General features: G+C 44.2%; 1 protein-coding gene and 1 long non-coding RNA gene across 13 annotated transcripts in view; one reads left to right on the top strand and one right to left on the bottom strand.

The window, feature by feature from the left end:
• The window catches only part of sick (sickie), a 277,051-nt gene that overhangs the window by 157,131 nt on the left and 103,004 nt on the right, over nt 1–16,916 (bottom strand). The gene's annotated exons all lie outside the window — the stretch shown is intronic.
• LOC117224643 (uncharacterized) overlaps nt 14,902–16,916 on the top strand; it is a 105,462-nt gene continuing 103,447 nt past the window's right edge. For all 4 annotated transcript variants that reach the window (XR_013034100.1, XR_013034101.1, XR_013034102.1 and 1 more), the window contains exons 1-2: nt 14,902–15,029; nt 15,731–15,827. This is a non-coding gene — a long non-coding RNA (uncharacterized LOC117224643). The remainder of the gene's footprint in view (nt 15,030–15,730; nt 15,828–16,916) is intronic.

The following is a 16,916-nucleotide window of genomic DNA, read 5'->3' on the forward strand; positions in this document are numbered from 1 at the left end:
CTGGAACAATACCTTACAGCTCATTGAAATATCACTTTTCTATTTTCGTTATTCAACCCTTGGCGAAAAGTTTGCACCGCGAACGGTGGAACAATTTTAGAAATCAGCGCCGAAAGAAATTCTAAGGCGAGGCGATGTGTTGCGAAGAAACGGTCGCGAGAACGAACAAAATTGGACGTTTTACGCGGATCAAGCTAATAAACGCGGTGAGGAGTCATCGTTTGAGAAACGAGGAGAAACCGAGGCGCGTGTATCCGGTAGAAACGTCAAATGCGCGCGGTTACACGGCACCGAGTTAACAGGGCCGTTTGTGTCATGGTCGCGTACACCGTTGCAAGGTAAATATTTGGCCTCGATGATGACGTCGGCGCGCAGCTACTCAAAGAAGCCCTCCTTTTTCTCGATTCCTCCGGCACGCACCATTATTCGAGCGACGAGCCTCCCGTTCGTCCCCCTGCGTCGACGAATCGGCCGATGAAAGCGACGCGTTCCACGGAAACGTCATATTTCGTGGAAACCGCGGCTGCGAGAATTCGAGTCTTGTTTTGGAATATTTTTATGGGTACGCGTCACACCGAATACCGGGTATCTGGTTTGGCCGGCTGTGGCCTGTTTCGAGACACGATTTTCCAAATCCGGAGAGCCGTCGGCTCTGCTCCGTATTTTCGTAAAAAACGTGAGGCTTTATGAAGATTTGGCTTTCCGATGAAATATTGGGTTGGCACTAAGTAATTGCCGATTTCAGTTACAGATGTCTCTCGCTCCCATTTTTATGATATCCGTAAATGTTATATTATAAAATTATTATTATGTTATTTTTTATTATCCGTGAGTGTTAGCAACTGGACAAATTGAATGCAGCGGTCAAGGAAAAGCGAGCAGAATTGGTCGATCGCAAAGGTGTCATTTCCCAGCAGGACAATGCTAGGCCGCACGCGTCTTTGTCCACTCGGCAAAAATTGATGAATATTGCTTGGGAATTAAAAATGTGTTCTCACACTGCCCTTCCAGTGCCATCAAATAATGACAAGATTTCAAGAAAGTATCGAGCGGCTCTGTGGAAAATTCAGGCACCGTAGAAGCAAGCGGTTAACGCGTTTCTGGATTTACGAAAGCTACCGATGCTCGCGCACTTATTAATACGCGTATCACGCTCGCGCGTCGTCGAGCATCAATTTGATTCGATAAAAGTCCCGGTTATTTCGATGCCGGAGGGTAAAGTGTTCGAAAAGGGGCGCGTTAATGGCCGAGCGCGTTTTACGATTTAAAGAGAAGTCTCGATCGGCGAGGTTCGGCGCGACGAGTATAATAACGCGCGAAGAACGGCGAGACATTCGTTGCGACTGTACCGGCACCGATAAGGAAGATACAGCCCGGAGGGTAGCCCGAAGATATACGGGAATACGAGAGCCGCGTCCGGCCGGACGATATTGCTCGTAAGGATCGATACGGGACCGGTTATTCCCTTTAAAAAAGAACGATCTGCCTACGCATCCGGATAGGCAGAGACGCGCCGTGGAAACACGGACAACACCGCGAGACCTTGATTCAACTTTTGCCTTTAAATTGGATGGGCTTGCTTCGCTACTATAAGTAGAGACGCCGTAAAGAATAACAGTGGATATAAGGATACAAGTAAATGTGCTTCTACCATTTCGAAACGCGTTACGTACAGTCTGTTGCGAAAGTATACGCGCGTTTTCTGACTTCGCCAGAGCCAGAAGCTGCGAGATGCGGTTACGATCGGTTCGCAAAGGCTGAACACGCTGTCTTGCCCCGGTCCGTCGAGGATTATTCCCAACCGAAATTTCACCATTTTAACAACATTTTTACCGATGCTTTGTATTTTTCACTATTTACCGAATTAATTTTGCGATCACTGTGGCAAAAGTCGAGAAGCATTCTCATTCCGTGGAGAACACAGAACGAAGGAAATCATTTTTGTGAAACTACATTACTACAAAATATTTGTTCCGTTAGCTGCGACTACAATTGTTGGTAATTTAGATATAACGTCAAGGTCGGATCGATCGAATATCGAGAATGTTTGTACAAAATATTATTATCTTTTTACCTTAAAACTTGACCGTGATCGTTGTACAATATTTGCGAAATAGTGCGAAATTTATTATCGCGAACAAATGTGGAAAACGTGGAAAATGAAAGGCGGCTTCTCTACGCGTTCGCCTTGCCGTGAAACGCTGTAGCGCGGTGCGTCTGAAATTGCAACTTACAAGGCACGCATCGTCGTTATGTCATTTAATTTGCACCAGCTATAGAAAATCATCCCCGCGAGAGCAACATGCTTTGGTGCTTACCGCGATACAATAGTCGTTAACGACTGTACAATGTACAAGGACACAATGGACGCGCGACAATGGTCCGACGAAGAATGAAAATTTACAGAGGAAACCGAGCCCTTATAAAATAGAGCAGACTCGCTGAATGTGTCTATAACACGCGTACGTATAACGATGCGACGCGCTTTAAATTGTACGAGCGACGAGGTCTGTCGAAAGAATTCTTCATTTTGGACCAGCATAATCTAAGAACTAGTCCGAATAATTGTTTTGTAAATCGCATCGGGTGCGGGCAAACAAATGTTAATTAAACCGATGCGGTGGCTACTGCGCAAATGATACTATTCTTAACCTTTTAGGCATGACGCGCCACTATAGTGGCTTTCGCGGATGTCATCTCTCTGAACGACGCGCCACTACAGGGTGTTCCACGATTATTTTAACAGCTGAAAATGAGGGATAGCTGAGGTCATTCGAAGTAATTTTTTCCTTTGCGAAAATGCGATCTGCGGCTTCGTTTACGAGTTATTAACGGTAAACACTGACCAATGAGAGGTGGCGCGAAGTTCGAGAGCCCGCAGCACGAGGCTGCGACAGATGGTCGGGGGACGGACTCGAGCCGCGTTCGAAGTATTGAACAAATCACGAAGCGAGTGTTCACCTTTACTTTAGAACGTCTGAAGAATATTTACTAATTTTTCGGACCCGAAATAGTAAGTAATTTAAGAGTGACGGCCGTTTTAATTTTCTAGTGTGCATAACACCTTGCGATATGTTTGTTAGAGAAGTATGAAGAATATTATCGATAACCTTGACATATCAAGGTTATATTCTACGTTAAATATCTAAAAACAGAGCCGCTTTATTTGTCGTATTTTCACGAAATTAAAAATTCGTTTCGTCCGGAATAAAAACCAAAAACGCCCCGTGCTTTTCGAGTATTCGAATTCTCCGTCTACAGTTCATACTTCGATCCCCCGTTCGCGTTTCACGCTAATTTCTCGCGTAAGCCTTTGATACTCCAATTTGTTCCGCATCGTATCCGGATCCGGATCGATCGATGCTCCGTCGAATTTAAGGGAACGCGAAAATAAAAACGGTAGTTCCCGAATCATCCACGGTCTAGACAAGAGAAATAGCGGCCGATCGAGATTTATGGATGTTTTTCCACCGCTGGAACTCATCGATGTATCACCGTACAAGATTCGGAGGGGCGATACACAGGCGGTGGGTTAGGCTGTTCGATGAAAAAATTGAAACTCTTTTCACGAACCGATTCAGCCCGGTTGAATGCGCGCCGATACAAACGGTGCGTCGGCGTCGAATAAAAAATCATGTTCCAGACCCCGCGCGGACGAGCAAATTCTGCTCGGACTTGTTGCAACGGACGCCCAGCGGATATAATGCAACCCTTAACGATCGAATACCTGGTCGCGCAGGTTTTCATAATTCATTGTCGCGAGTCGCCGATTCGTGCTTTTAATAGCGGGGCTTCGATGGTCTCGAAGCTCCATCGAAGCGATTTTATTCGAAATTCGAGCAAATCCTACGGCATTGCCGGCGCATCGAAAGGGTACACTCTCCGATTCGATGCTCCGATTACCGATCTTTTCAACGAACCGCATTCGGTACTGTAATTCCCACGGTTTCCATTTCAAAGAATAACGAGAGTCGCAAATTACGCGAACGCATATATATGCGAACTTAATTTTGCGAAATAGACCGCAAATGCATATTTTTATAGGCAATAGTTAAAAGAGTGCGGCCAGGACAGAAATTCGTTTCGCGGTTAGATCATCTTTATTTCCACAGAATTGCCGGGCAATATTCTCTTCGGCGGATCCCTGCGCGACACCGCCGCCCGTCTACGGTTCGTTCGCATGCATATTTCAGCGTAGCACCGAAACGCGCTCGCGACAAAATTCGCAGCCGGGTCTCGATCTCCCGACGAAAGCCTCCGTTATAACGCGTTTCGCGAATATTTACGAGCGCAATATCGGAAATTAATGTTCTCGGTCGGCATCGCGGCTCGGCAGCCGGCAGCGCCAATTTCTGTCGGCTCTCGGCGATCGGACGACGTATCAGCGTCGCGAGATATCGCGTGCTTCGGCTGTAAACACGGTCTTTACGGTGGTTTCGCCGCTCGTTTGCAGGCGAAACGCGTTTCTTCGAGTGGCTGCTCGCCGGGAAAAATATTATCGGGGAGTCAAATTTCGAAGCGTTGCTGCCACCATTCGCGCGCGCGTAACGTTCACGCTCGCTGTAAATCGAACGAGATACAACAGGCTGTAACCGAAAGCTCTAAGTACCGCGAACTCAAGCTTTACGGTTAAATTCGAGAAGTTCGTGCTCTATGATCGAATTAATTCGAGATAAATTCGCTCGCGACTGGAATTTACTGCGGCCATTTATCGTGCTTGTGGTTCCAGTCGCGTGATCCACCTTCATACGAATAATATAGGATATACATATATTACCAGATTTGTTAGGCTTTGATTAAATTAAAATAATATACAGGGTGGGGCATTTTAAACGGGTCACCTGAATAAAAATAATCGCACAAATTTGTTTATAAATCTAATCAAAAAATAATGTCATCTATTTACTTGTGTGCAATTTGAAAATAAAAATCTCTAGTTTCAAAATAAGAAACCATAGTTTGAGGATAAGAGTGCATAATTTAAAAGTAATAAGAATGCTTGATTCGAAGAGAAACAACTCTTGGTTTTATGGTGTAAACGAAGGGATCGCAGCCTACACGAAGCATGTTGCTTCGATCGAAACACTCTGCCGTGCAAACAACTAAATAGACGCGTACGATGGAACAATTAATTTGAAATCCCATTATCATTTGCACGCCGCACAGTTTCCACCGTTACGAGTGCCATCGACGCGAATGTTTGATCGAGTATTAAGAATTTCATATGCGACGCACGTGTGCTAAATATGCATACGCGTACGCGCATACCGTTGATCGTATAGCGCGCACTCGTGCGATACGAATACGTTGCTAAGACAATTAATGCGGATACATGCGCGTGTATGTATATATATGCTACTATCGAACCGCGCTAAATGGGGGAAGGAGGTTCTTTTAATTACTCGAGCCTCCAGCTTTCCATATCCGATGAAGGACCCTCGAGGATCGATATCCGATCTCTCATCCCCTTGTAATACCCTACGCTCCTGTCCGTTGTTCGCTCATTTGCAGCGTGCCCGAAAATTCTTGAAACTGTATTAACCTTTTAGGTACGGCTGAATTCTGCGCGTGGCTATTTCTCTGGTAGGCAGAGTCTGATACTGTATATTCTGTCTGTATATACAGCGTGTCCCAAAAATGTCTCGCAATCCGAAAGTGGCGGGTTCCTCGGGTCATTCGAAGCAACTTTTTCCTTTACAAAAATTTTCTTCGAGGCACCGTTAACGAGTTATTAACGAAAAACAGTGACCAATGAGAGACGAGCTCGGCTGGCGCGAGGCGACCGAGCCAACGAGTGGAACCGGGCTTCGCGCGCTGGTTGGCCGGGCCGCCTCGCGTCAGCCGTACTCGATTCTTATTGGTCACTGTTTTTCGTTAATAACTCGTTAACGGTGCCTCGGAGAACATTTTTGTAAAGGAAGAAGTTGCTTCGAATGATCCGAGGAACCCGCCATTTCCGGATTGCGAGACATTTTTGGGACACCCTGTAGACTGTTGTAAATCGATGCGAAGACAAAGGAAGTGTGAAACAATGCATACGAAGACGATTATTTGGTTCGAACGATGAGCGAGTGAGCTACTAGAGCAAACATTAAACATTAAGCATTTTAGCATCGAAAACCTGCAAAATGGTTAATTCGATTTGCAAAGTCGATTCGATTAATTTCGAGGGCAAAAAGGTGAATACGATCCTTCGAAAGGATTAATTTGAAGTACGAAATTTATACAATGTAGCAAGGAGTTAAATGAAGCGGACTGAACAAAGCAGACGCGCGGATAAATTTTAGTGCGATTTCGACGCAGAAATTTTCGAGCGTTCTAATTAATTCGTTCGACATCTCAAGGAGGAATCGGATGCCCGGGAAGATTCGTTTCAGGTAACGCCGGCATCGATCCAGTCCCGACACGATAACGGTATCTTAATGAAAGTAATGATAGCGCTCGACGGAAGAATGGCGCCTACGAGTTCCGTTCCGCGGATCGCGGATAGTCCGTAACGAGATCGCTTTTAGAAGCCACGGCTATGGTTATATCGAAGCCTGTGCCACGAAAGCATTCGTCGATGCTTCGTGCACGATTCACGATTTTCTCGAAAACGGAAAAATTTACTGTATTAATTTTATTAATGTATTATTATATTATTATTTATTAATTTATTATTATATTATTATTATATTATTAATTTATTATATTAATTAAAATTTACCTACCAACCGATCTCTGGTATAAAATAATAGTTTATCGAGAATCGGTTCGCGAAGGTTCGTCGCGAACACCCCGTATATATATGTACGGCAAAAGATTCGCGATCGTTTTGCGGATAACTTTCTAATAAATTTGCACCGCCATAAAGGCGTAACTGGTTTCTGGATTAAAAATCACGCGGAACGATTCCAGTAATTTCATAACGAACGAAAAATATGTTATGGTTCCAGATTGCGATAAGCATCCGACTCCGATACCAAACATTTCGCACTTTATAATCTAGAAGTAGACGATACGTGCTCGTAATATCGCGTCGCGCCTGTATCTTGCGCGCGTTCTTTTTTCCCCTTTAGAACCATGTTTCCCCTCGGCAGTTTTCGAATCACCCGCTAATTTTCGTAAACGCTATGCCGCGGAAATTATACTTTCTCGCGTCATTCGTCATGTTTTAGACGATTACAAAATCGTTTCCTACAACTATAGAACACGAGCCTTGCGACAAGACGGCCTCGAACGATTCATAAAATATTTGTTGTGCGGAAAAATGTTTATAAAACTGACAAATAGAAAGACGAAGGAGATAAATAATATTCATGAAAATCAAGAAAAGCACACGGTGTGCTATATTTTCGTTGCGTAGCCGTTCTCCGCGACGAAACGCGCGGCGTGGCTGTTCGCCGTAAAATCGAGCCGGGCGAAAAATCGAAGTATGGTTAACCAACGGTGATAAATGACAGGCTGGGCCGCGGCGGAGCGGCGCGCGAAATTACGGTTTTACCTTAACAAGAGGAGAGCAGTCGTCTCGAGAGTCGCCGCTGGTGTAGCCTGGCTTCGCGAAAGCGTAAACTCGCGCAACCCCGAGGAACAGCCGCGTTCGTATTCTCTCGTGGCTCGACATTCGATTGGTCGATCGGCTCGAAAAATCCGGCGGATCGCGGCCGGTAGTTTTGAAACAATTAGAAAGAACGTCGTCGTCCGGCGAGGCGAGGCGAGGCGAGGCGAAGGCGGCGACGACGCGACGGCAACAGCAGCTACGGTTTTGCTCTCGTGGCTCCGATAGGCATCCGAGGTCGCTTTTACCTGGCTCGATTCGGCTTAACCCCGTGCACTTAGGCATAAGTGCAGCGACGAGTATATACGTTGCCCGTTAGAAACTTCTCGTGCTCGATGGACTATAGCGCGGTGCTCGTATGCACGGCCCCGTGTGCCTAGCACAGATAGCCGTAGATAGCGGACGCGGGTGAACCGATCCCGAAGACAGATTCTACGCTAATTGCCGCACTTTCAGGCTCGCTCCCTCGACCCTTTGCTTCCAAAGGATCCGCGCGTCCGACGCGAAACTCGACCGGCCGTTTCACGGTTCACCATTTTCTGTTTTGCTCGCGATTCGACCCGCGTTCGAAAGGTTATAGCGCGCAAACACATTCTCTTTCGTTCCGTTTCGCGTTCGTTTCTGCGCGCGCGGTGCCGCGAATTACACGCCGGGGACCAAAAATAACGATCGCCCGACCAATTTCGGGGAAAACCGCGAACGCGTCGATTTCCGATTGCAAATAACAATTACGATCACGGGGACCAAAAATAACAGGTGTTTGAACAATTTTTCATGGAAAAGGTTGGGAGAAACGAGAACCCGTTTGGTGTTCTCGCAATCGCGAAATCGGAGGACCGTGCTACGAAAAGATTTGCAATATTTGCAACGAATACCACTCTTTTCTCTGCAATCTTGACGAACGCTTCTCAAATTGCCAACAAGTTTATAGAAACTTTGTTTAAAAACGGTTGAACGCGTTTAGGCAGTGTTTTAAACAGTGCGAGACGGTTTTCGCTTGTGTCGGACATTTTTCAATCTATCAGGTCTACCGGAAAGTTCTTTCCATTTTTGAATTGGAATATAACACAATTTTCATACATTTGATAATATTTATTGTAGAATATACTTTCCATCGTTACTTATGACTTCTTGCCACTCGATTTTTAATCTTAATCTTCTCAATTACTTTCTACTGGTTTATTTAAACGGCCCGAAAAGAGAGCGTTGCTCTTCTCAAATCAACACGTGCATGTGGATTGAAACTTGAAGTGACGCTATCGGCCAGAACTTTCCGGTAGACCTAATGCTTTGACAAGCGAAAATCCGAGGCAATATCTTTCCTGGACAATTTAAGCTCGTATCGATGGAAAACTAAAGCGAGACAAAGCCGAATCTTTCGTGGCCGTGAAGTGATTTCATAAGTTTCGCTCTCGACGATATTCTGTTGGCGCACGGTAATGAAGAAACGCGAATCGCTTCCCGATTATTCGTCGATGCATCGTTAACGAGCAAAATGTCGTGAAACAATTATTTCTCGTCGGTGTAATTTTGCCGTGAAAGAGCATTCTTATAGTCATTGTTCGGCAACTTCCTTCAACTCTTTTCTCGACTTTCACTTTCGTCCTCGCGAGGATAACATTTGATTTCCATCCGTGACCGTCATCGTGAACACACATAAATCTTACAAGAGGCGACACCGCGTTTCATCGCACACGATTTTGCATTGTACGTTATATCGCATCTCTCTGTCTCTTAATTAGAAATTGCACTTCGCAGTTGCTTGCGAAACGCGAAACGCGAACCGCGCGACGTAGATTACAGAGAATTTGATTCTCTTAAGCAAGAAAATGTTACGCTACCAATCTCCCGTATAACGCCATTTTCTCGGCGTTGTTCAAAAAGGCTGCGGTTAAACGGAGACTCGTTTCTTCTGTTCGTTATTATTACAACTTCTATGCGAACTGTTTGGAAAAAATTTTCCTTCGTCGACTAAAAGCGTACGCGTCGAAAAAGAAACCAACAATGCTATCGGACTTCGTTAATTTATACGTTCGATGACATTTGAAGAATCTGCGACTCGCAGTTTAATTATATAATATACAAGTTTATTTATTCCTCGTTCTTCGTTTCACTCTTGAATCTTAATTGATACAAAAGTTGTGCTCGAAACGTAAAAATGTTGTGCCCTGGTAATAAATTTGCATTTTTTCAATTACGCATTCGTCGCGAGTAATTACGAAAACGCAACGAGACGATAAGGCGGACCGTTCGAATAAATGATCAGCTAACGAACGAGTTATTCGAATATTTCGGATGAATTGCTAATTTATTCGTGGTATCGGACGATATTGTACGTCACCCGTGGATGCAAGCCAACTCTAGAGCCATCCAAAGGCGCGTAGGAGACATAAATCTCTCGCAGAGAATTATGCGTTATTTCAGTTACGAAGGATAGCTCTGTAAGTGCCCACGAAATTGTCCGGCTCGGCGGAATATTATGTCGCGGTTGAAATCTTATCCGGATAAATTTTTGTCGAGAAATATTTCGATTCCATCGGATAGCGCAGATCCGACAGGGTCGAATCAAATTTTGTCAAGGGCAAAGAAGCGCCGATCCACGCGAAAAGAAATCGTAGTGCAAGAGGTTGATCCGTTGAGAAAGCAACGGAACGAGAAATCGCGTTGGCCGGCCGATTTCAGTTACAGATGTCTCTCACTCCCATTTTTATGATATCCGTAAATGTTACATTATAAAATTATTATTATTATGTTATTTTTTATTATCCGTGAGTGTTAGCAACTGGACAAATTGAATGCAGCGGTCAAGGAAAAGCGAGCAGAATTGGTCGATCGTAAAGCTGTCATTTTCCAGCAGGACAATGCTAGGCCGCACGCGTCTTTGTCCACTCGGCAAAAATTCATGGATATTGCTTGGGAATCGATGTTACACCCTCCATATAGCCCTGATCTCGCGCCATCGGATTACCACTTATTTCGATCCCTGGACAGCTCCCTTCGTGGTAAAACTTTTAATGACGACGACGTTGTAAAATCTCGCTTAACTCAGTTTTCGGCCGAAAAGGATCGGACTTTCTACGAGCGTGGAATTTTCAAGTTGTCAGAGAGACGGCAAAAGGTCATCGAACAAAATGGAAAATACATTACAGATTGAACTTCGTTCCAAGTAAAAAAGAATTTTTTATTTCATTGAACAAATCGGCAATTACTTAGTTGCCAACCCAAGAAATAGAAATTAACGTCTACCGATGAGTGGGAATCGTTTCGAGATACCACGTGCGCCGGAGAAGCCGTATGCACGCCACTCGATAATTTATACGAAAAAGGGTCGATAATTAATTCGAGGCGGTGCAATTACTCTCGGCGCGCACAGGCTGTTGTAAGATCGATCCCCGGCCGAGCGGATGAAAGACGCGCGAGGAGAAAGCACGTACCAGAAGGAGCGAGCGGTTGCATGTTGTTCCAGTGCGCGAGATAAATTTAGATAAACTAGAGAAAAAGCATGCTGTTGTACCAGGAAGACCGACCGACTACGTTTGACGCGGCAAATATTATTATCCTGCCGTGTACCGCCAGTGTGTTTCGTTCGACGAAGAAAATTCAGAGATTCGAGGGTCAGATCTCATGATTTTTCTGTAGTAAAATGAAACGTAGTTCTTTTCACCTCAATTATTCTTGTTCTCTATTTAATAGACTTTCGAATGGCACAATTAAATGTTGCACGTTATAATTGACAAACTCAAGCAGACCCTCGTGTTTCGATTGAAAAAGGAAAGGAACAAAGAATTAATAATTGCCGTTTATGATTTGGCTTTTTATGCGAAACAGCTTTCGTTCGAAACGTTCTTTTATACGACCCGTTAGATTACAAGAAAAATGAAGATAAAAGAGTTAAACGACATAACCCAATATAATACGTAAACACAATTTTTGCACGCATTTTCTTTCATGGTGTCGATTGAATTATTTCAGGAAAATGTTACTGCGCCGATCATAATAATATTTTTAGACGTTAAATATTGAACATAAAGGAATACGTTCGACTTGATAAATGTGTAGCACCTACGCTTGCCCACGCAGAAGGCTGAAACGAGCGCGAATTCTCAGGCCGCGACCGGATCTTCGCTTCGAAACGATTGAACGTTGCTCTTTGTTCGCGACAAACGAGCATCGAAAGGTTACGTTTAATTATGACATTTCAACGGGCACATTATGCGCGCAGGAAGCGTTCAAGCTTTGAACTGAAACTTTCGTCGATCTTTCATAACGTTTCCAAGTACTTCCTGCTTGCTCGAATTTACAGAAAATGCGCGATTGTCCGTTAAAATAAAAAAAGAAAAGTTAAATTTACGCTGACATTTCTTGTGTATATCTTAGTAATTTTACTATATTTTGATTCGATTTCTTGTGGCATTTCAAGAGAAAACTTCAGGGAAACACGCATGTCTGACAAAGTTGCGCTGAAATAACTCAATTCCCCGTAATCGCTAATAAACTTGAATGTCCCACGAGAGGGGACAGCGGAGTGCGAAGGGTTGAAATGTATTCCGCGTTGAAAAGAGTCCGAACATTTTCGTGACCGAGCGTACACAGTTTTTGACGGTTCTAAATATAATTCGAACGACTTCCAGGGCGCCTAAACGGCAGCCTATTTCACCGATATCGTCGGTCTATCCACGGAAGCGTTCGCATTGTTCGCGGAGCGAGCGCCGCGATAGATTTCGACCGCGGTCGCCGATCGAGCCCCTAATAAATTAGAGCCCAAGCACCGTTGAACACGGTGGAAACCGTGCAATTTCGAACGGCGCGATGATCGGGAACCGTTGAAAAGCACGAAACGTAATGGCGCGATTTCGCAGGTAGGCCGAAGGCCGTAATCATCGGCGATCGCTCTTTGAACGTCGGGGCAAACGATTCGACCGGGCGATCGCGAACAGGGGCAAGAGCGTGCTCGAGAATCTATTTCTGCGGCGATTCGCATCGAAAAACATTGACTCACACTGGTCGTCCGGGGATGTCTTTGAACTCGTTCGCTAAATAAAGAGAGTTTCGGTGGGCGGCCGAAGGGAGCACGATGCCCGAAGAAACGAAGGGAGAAACGGTGGCCCCGCGTCAAATAATCGCGCGACCCGCGAATAATAAATCAAACCGAGTCGGGTCGGGTCGAGTAGAGTCGAGTCGGGTCGAGTCGCGTCGCAGGCGGAATGAGCGAAAAACGAGAGAGAGAAAGAGAGACAGAGACAGAGACAGAGAGAGAGAGAGAGAGAGAGAGAGAGAGAGAGAGAGAGAGAGAGAGAGAGAGAGAAAGCCCCGGTGGAAAAAAGAAGCCGGCGAGGAAGGAAGAGAAAGTATCTCTTCGGAGTCGCATCCCGTGCTCCCGTAGCCTCCGCTCGCCGCCACGTGCTTCGCGAATACTCGACCTCGGCTCTCACCGTGTCCTCTCTTCCCTCGTCTCCATTTTCTTCTATTTTCCTCGTCCACCGTTTTCTTTCGTTTGTTAGCTCTCCGCTCGAGGATCAAAGAACGGTTTTCCCTCTTTTTCAGGTTTACTTATCCTACCTCTATCGGACTCTCCCTCTGCTACACCTTTCCTAATCGAGGATGACATTTCCGCGTACCAGATCGAAAGGATATCTTTGAATCTTTCAATCACGGTGGTGCGCTCTCTGTGCCTTTGAGAAATATTAGTTCAGCGGTGATTGACGCTAGGAACGGCGGAACTCGGGCTCTGTTTCGACCTCGAGTATAAACGTTGTTACTTCGTATGCAAAAAAGTTGAGCTATCGCATGGCGAGTTATCGCGGTACTCGATATAAATGCTGCAATTTGCTTTAAGAATAGCCATTCGACATTGAGAGAGTTCGTAAGTGTTAGTTTTACGTATACATGTATATTTTTAACGCTAAACCTACCGCGGTCAAAGTGACCGCTTTCTTATTTTGCAATTCTGAAAAGTTACGAGACTCTTTCGTGAAAAACGCTTGAATAAGTTATATTATTGGAGCAAGTTCTATAATAAAAACTTTACAAATTCTAAATAAATTCGGTCTTCTCACTTTTGTGAAGCAGTATACTAGACCGGCGATTGTTGTACAAACTAAAAATCGTCGAAATTAATTCTAAGAACTGTCGGTTCAAAAATGTATTCTTTTTTTAATTTAACCTTTTAGGCACGACGTGGCCACTATAGTGGCTTGCTCTAGTAGCTCACTCGCTCATCGTTCGAACCAAATAATCGTCTTCGTATGCATTGTTTCACGCTTCTTTTGTGTTCGCATCGATTTACAACAGTCTCGCAATCCGGAAATGGCGGGTTCCTCGGATCGTTTGAAGCAACTTCTTCCTTTACAAAAATGTTCTCCGAGGCACAGTTAACGAGTTATTAACGAAAAACAGTGACCAATAAGAATCGAGTACGGCTGACTCGAGGCGGTCCAGCCAACCAGCTCGCGAAGCCCAGTTCCGCTCATTGGCTCGATCGTCTCGCGCCAGCAGAGCTCGCCTCTCATTGGTCACTGTTTTTCGTTGATAACTCGTTAACGGTGCCACGGAGAACATTTTTGTAAAGGAGGAAGTTGCTTCAAATGGCCTAAGGAACCCGCCACTTTCGGATTGCGAGACATTTTTGGGACACCCTGTATATACAGACAGAATATAAATATATAAATATATTTTGTATCGGATCCAATCATTTTGTTTACAGTACATCAAATTCTGTACCTAATCGATACGTTCGTTATCCTGTATACAAATTACTCGTACAAGCAAGAAAATTGGCAAGATTTTGCATACTCACGCCACGACATATCGCAATCCATGCCTCGCGTTAATCCTTCGTAGCAACGTTTCACTGTACAAACATTCAGGATAGATCGTCTTCACTGGTTTTAGTACACGTTCTCCTAATTCCACGCAGTTACAATTTCCGTAAAACGTTTAATCCTGTATCGTCGATTGCACAGTTTTTTACGCTGTACCACTTTAGTTTAACAAAAAAATACCCGCTCATTTCCATCGATCACTGTTCCACCTAATCTCGATTTACCTTAGTCGCGCCACACGTTCGCGTTATTCTCGCAAAAACTGTCCAACGGAACAAAAAAAAACAACTCGGTACATAAATCAAAACGGTAATTAAGAATAATTCGAACGAAACGATAACACGGAAGCGGCGAGACGCGATGCTCTCGGCCACGAGGAAACTATCGGATTTCATCGACGAAGCTCGAATCGTTTCGGAATCTTAATGAACGCTAATGGCTCGCGGGCAATGAAACTGCGCGCGGCAGAAGTGCGTGCGCAAACGACACTTAAAACTGTACTCGTTTGAAATCTAGAAATATGACACGCCGCGCCGCGCCGAGCCGCGCCGCACGCGGCGCATTAATTCGCGCATTAACGTATCGTCGCGGACGCGGGACGATGACGAGTGTGCCGCGCCTCCGAACACGAAACTGTGAATTTCGGGGAGAACGCGTGAATCGGAACAAAGGTGAACATTTAATAGTAAATTGTATTCGAATTGTGCAGAAATCGGGGCAATCCGCGTCGCGGCAAAGTGTGTATTCGAAAGGTGTCGTGTCGGGGGACCGGTTCACCCACGGAATAGAGACGGGGCTCCGTTTACGACAGAATTTCGCAAAACGAGATTTTTGTCCCTCTCGTTGCGATAATACGCTGGCGGGACACGTTAGCTTCGCGGTTGCTTCGTTCGACGAAAATAATATTGAATTGTGTCGTGGCACACAGCGATCCGTCGTCAAATTCAATTTCTTAGCTTTTCATACATCGAAAAAAAGTTTATTACGAGTTTATTATATATATAATATATTTATATATTATATTATATTATTATTATAATTATATATTATATTATATTATTATTATAATTATATATTATATTATATTATTATTATAATTATATATTATTATATATTATATTATTATACAAAGCTTCGATACTATAAATATTATCTTGGAACGTGATGTAACAATTTCAGTGGTGCACCAGAGTCACCACTCGAGCGCAAAGGGTTAAAATATAAAAAGCTTGCAAAAGAAAATTTGTTTTTCCAAGAAACGCCGGTACCGCGATTTTTTAAATGTTAGTACATATCTTTGACTCGATAATATCGTAGTTAACGAGCTACCATACCATAATCTGAAACAACGTTAAAATAATTTTGGTTTCAGGAAGCGAATTCCCAGGCTCACTGTGCGCGGCGCAGCTTCCACCAGCGTTTCTCGCGCTGTAAAAGGAAACTTCTGTTCTCGTGGAAACGAACGCCAGGTGCGTAGGAATCAAGGGTCGTGGGATCGGCGGACCCTAAAAATTATTAGAGAGGTCCCCCTCCCGCTATAATTCGCCCCTCCTAATACCGGCTAAGCTGCTTCGACGTCGAATTCGAACGTCGATAAATTTACTCTCTTGCAAACTGCTTCGCGTTCCGTTCTACCATTCATTGGTCGAATACGTATAGTGGCGGTCATAAATTTCGGACAATGAATTGTAATTTTCGTGATACGCGTATTTCGTAACTGTTACTTATTTATTTGTTTCTTCTTTATTTATTTAGCTTTTCGCATATTCACTGATTAGCGTTTCACTTTCCTAATCTCGAACGTAGCGCAGCGAAATTTAGTAAAACGACTGCTTCTGGAAAATATCCGATGACAGAATTTTGTAGGCACTGTTAAGGTCTCGCAATCGTCTTCAATAGCACAGCTATTAATTTAGTACTACAATATTATATATATATATATATATATATATATATATATATAATATTATAGTACTAAATAGTAATAGTAGTAATTGTAGTACTAAATATATATATATATATATATATATATATATATATATATATATATATATATATATATATATTTAGTACTGCAGTAACTGCAATATCAAGTTCAGTAATTCGTATCATATTGATTCTACAATATTTGCTCGTGCACACGAATATGACCTTCGAAAAGATGAATTCGCGGTGCAAAACCTGTACACGTGTTTGGAAAAGTCGACAAAATTGTACACCGCGCTATCTTTCGCGGATTAATTTAGCGACGCGAAAATTCGATGTTGTCGAGTAGCCAACGACCATAGCGGAGTTTTTCGCTCGTACATCGACACCATCGATCTCGAGAATCGAAGGATGCGCGCGATATAGCATGTGCTCTGATCGAATCGCGTGCTCGCGTCGCGTCGGAGGTACGATCGCAGAAGGTGTCGAGGTGCGACCAGCAGTCGAGGTCTAACCGGTCTTCGGGGCCCCGTGGCGATGGGCAGCCGGGAACACGAAGCGCGGATCTGGTTTTGAATTTTTCTTTTCTCAATATAGATCGTCGCCGAACGCGTCTTATTCGTCGGCACTCT

This window comes from Megalopta genalis, chromosome 9, assembly GCF_051020955.1.
Source record: "Megalopta genalis isolate 19385.01 chromosome 9, iyMegGena1_principal, whole genome shotgun sequence".
Classification (NCBI taxonomy): Eukaryota; Metazoa; Arthropoda; class Insecta; order Hymenoptera; family Halictidae; genus Megalopta; species Megalopta genalis.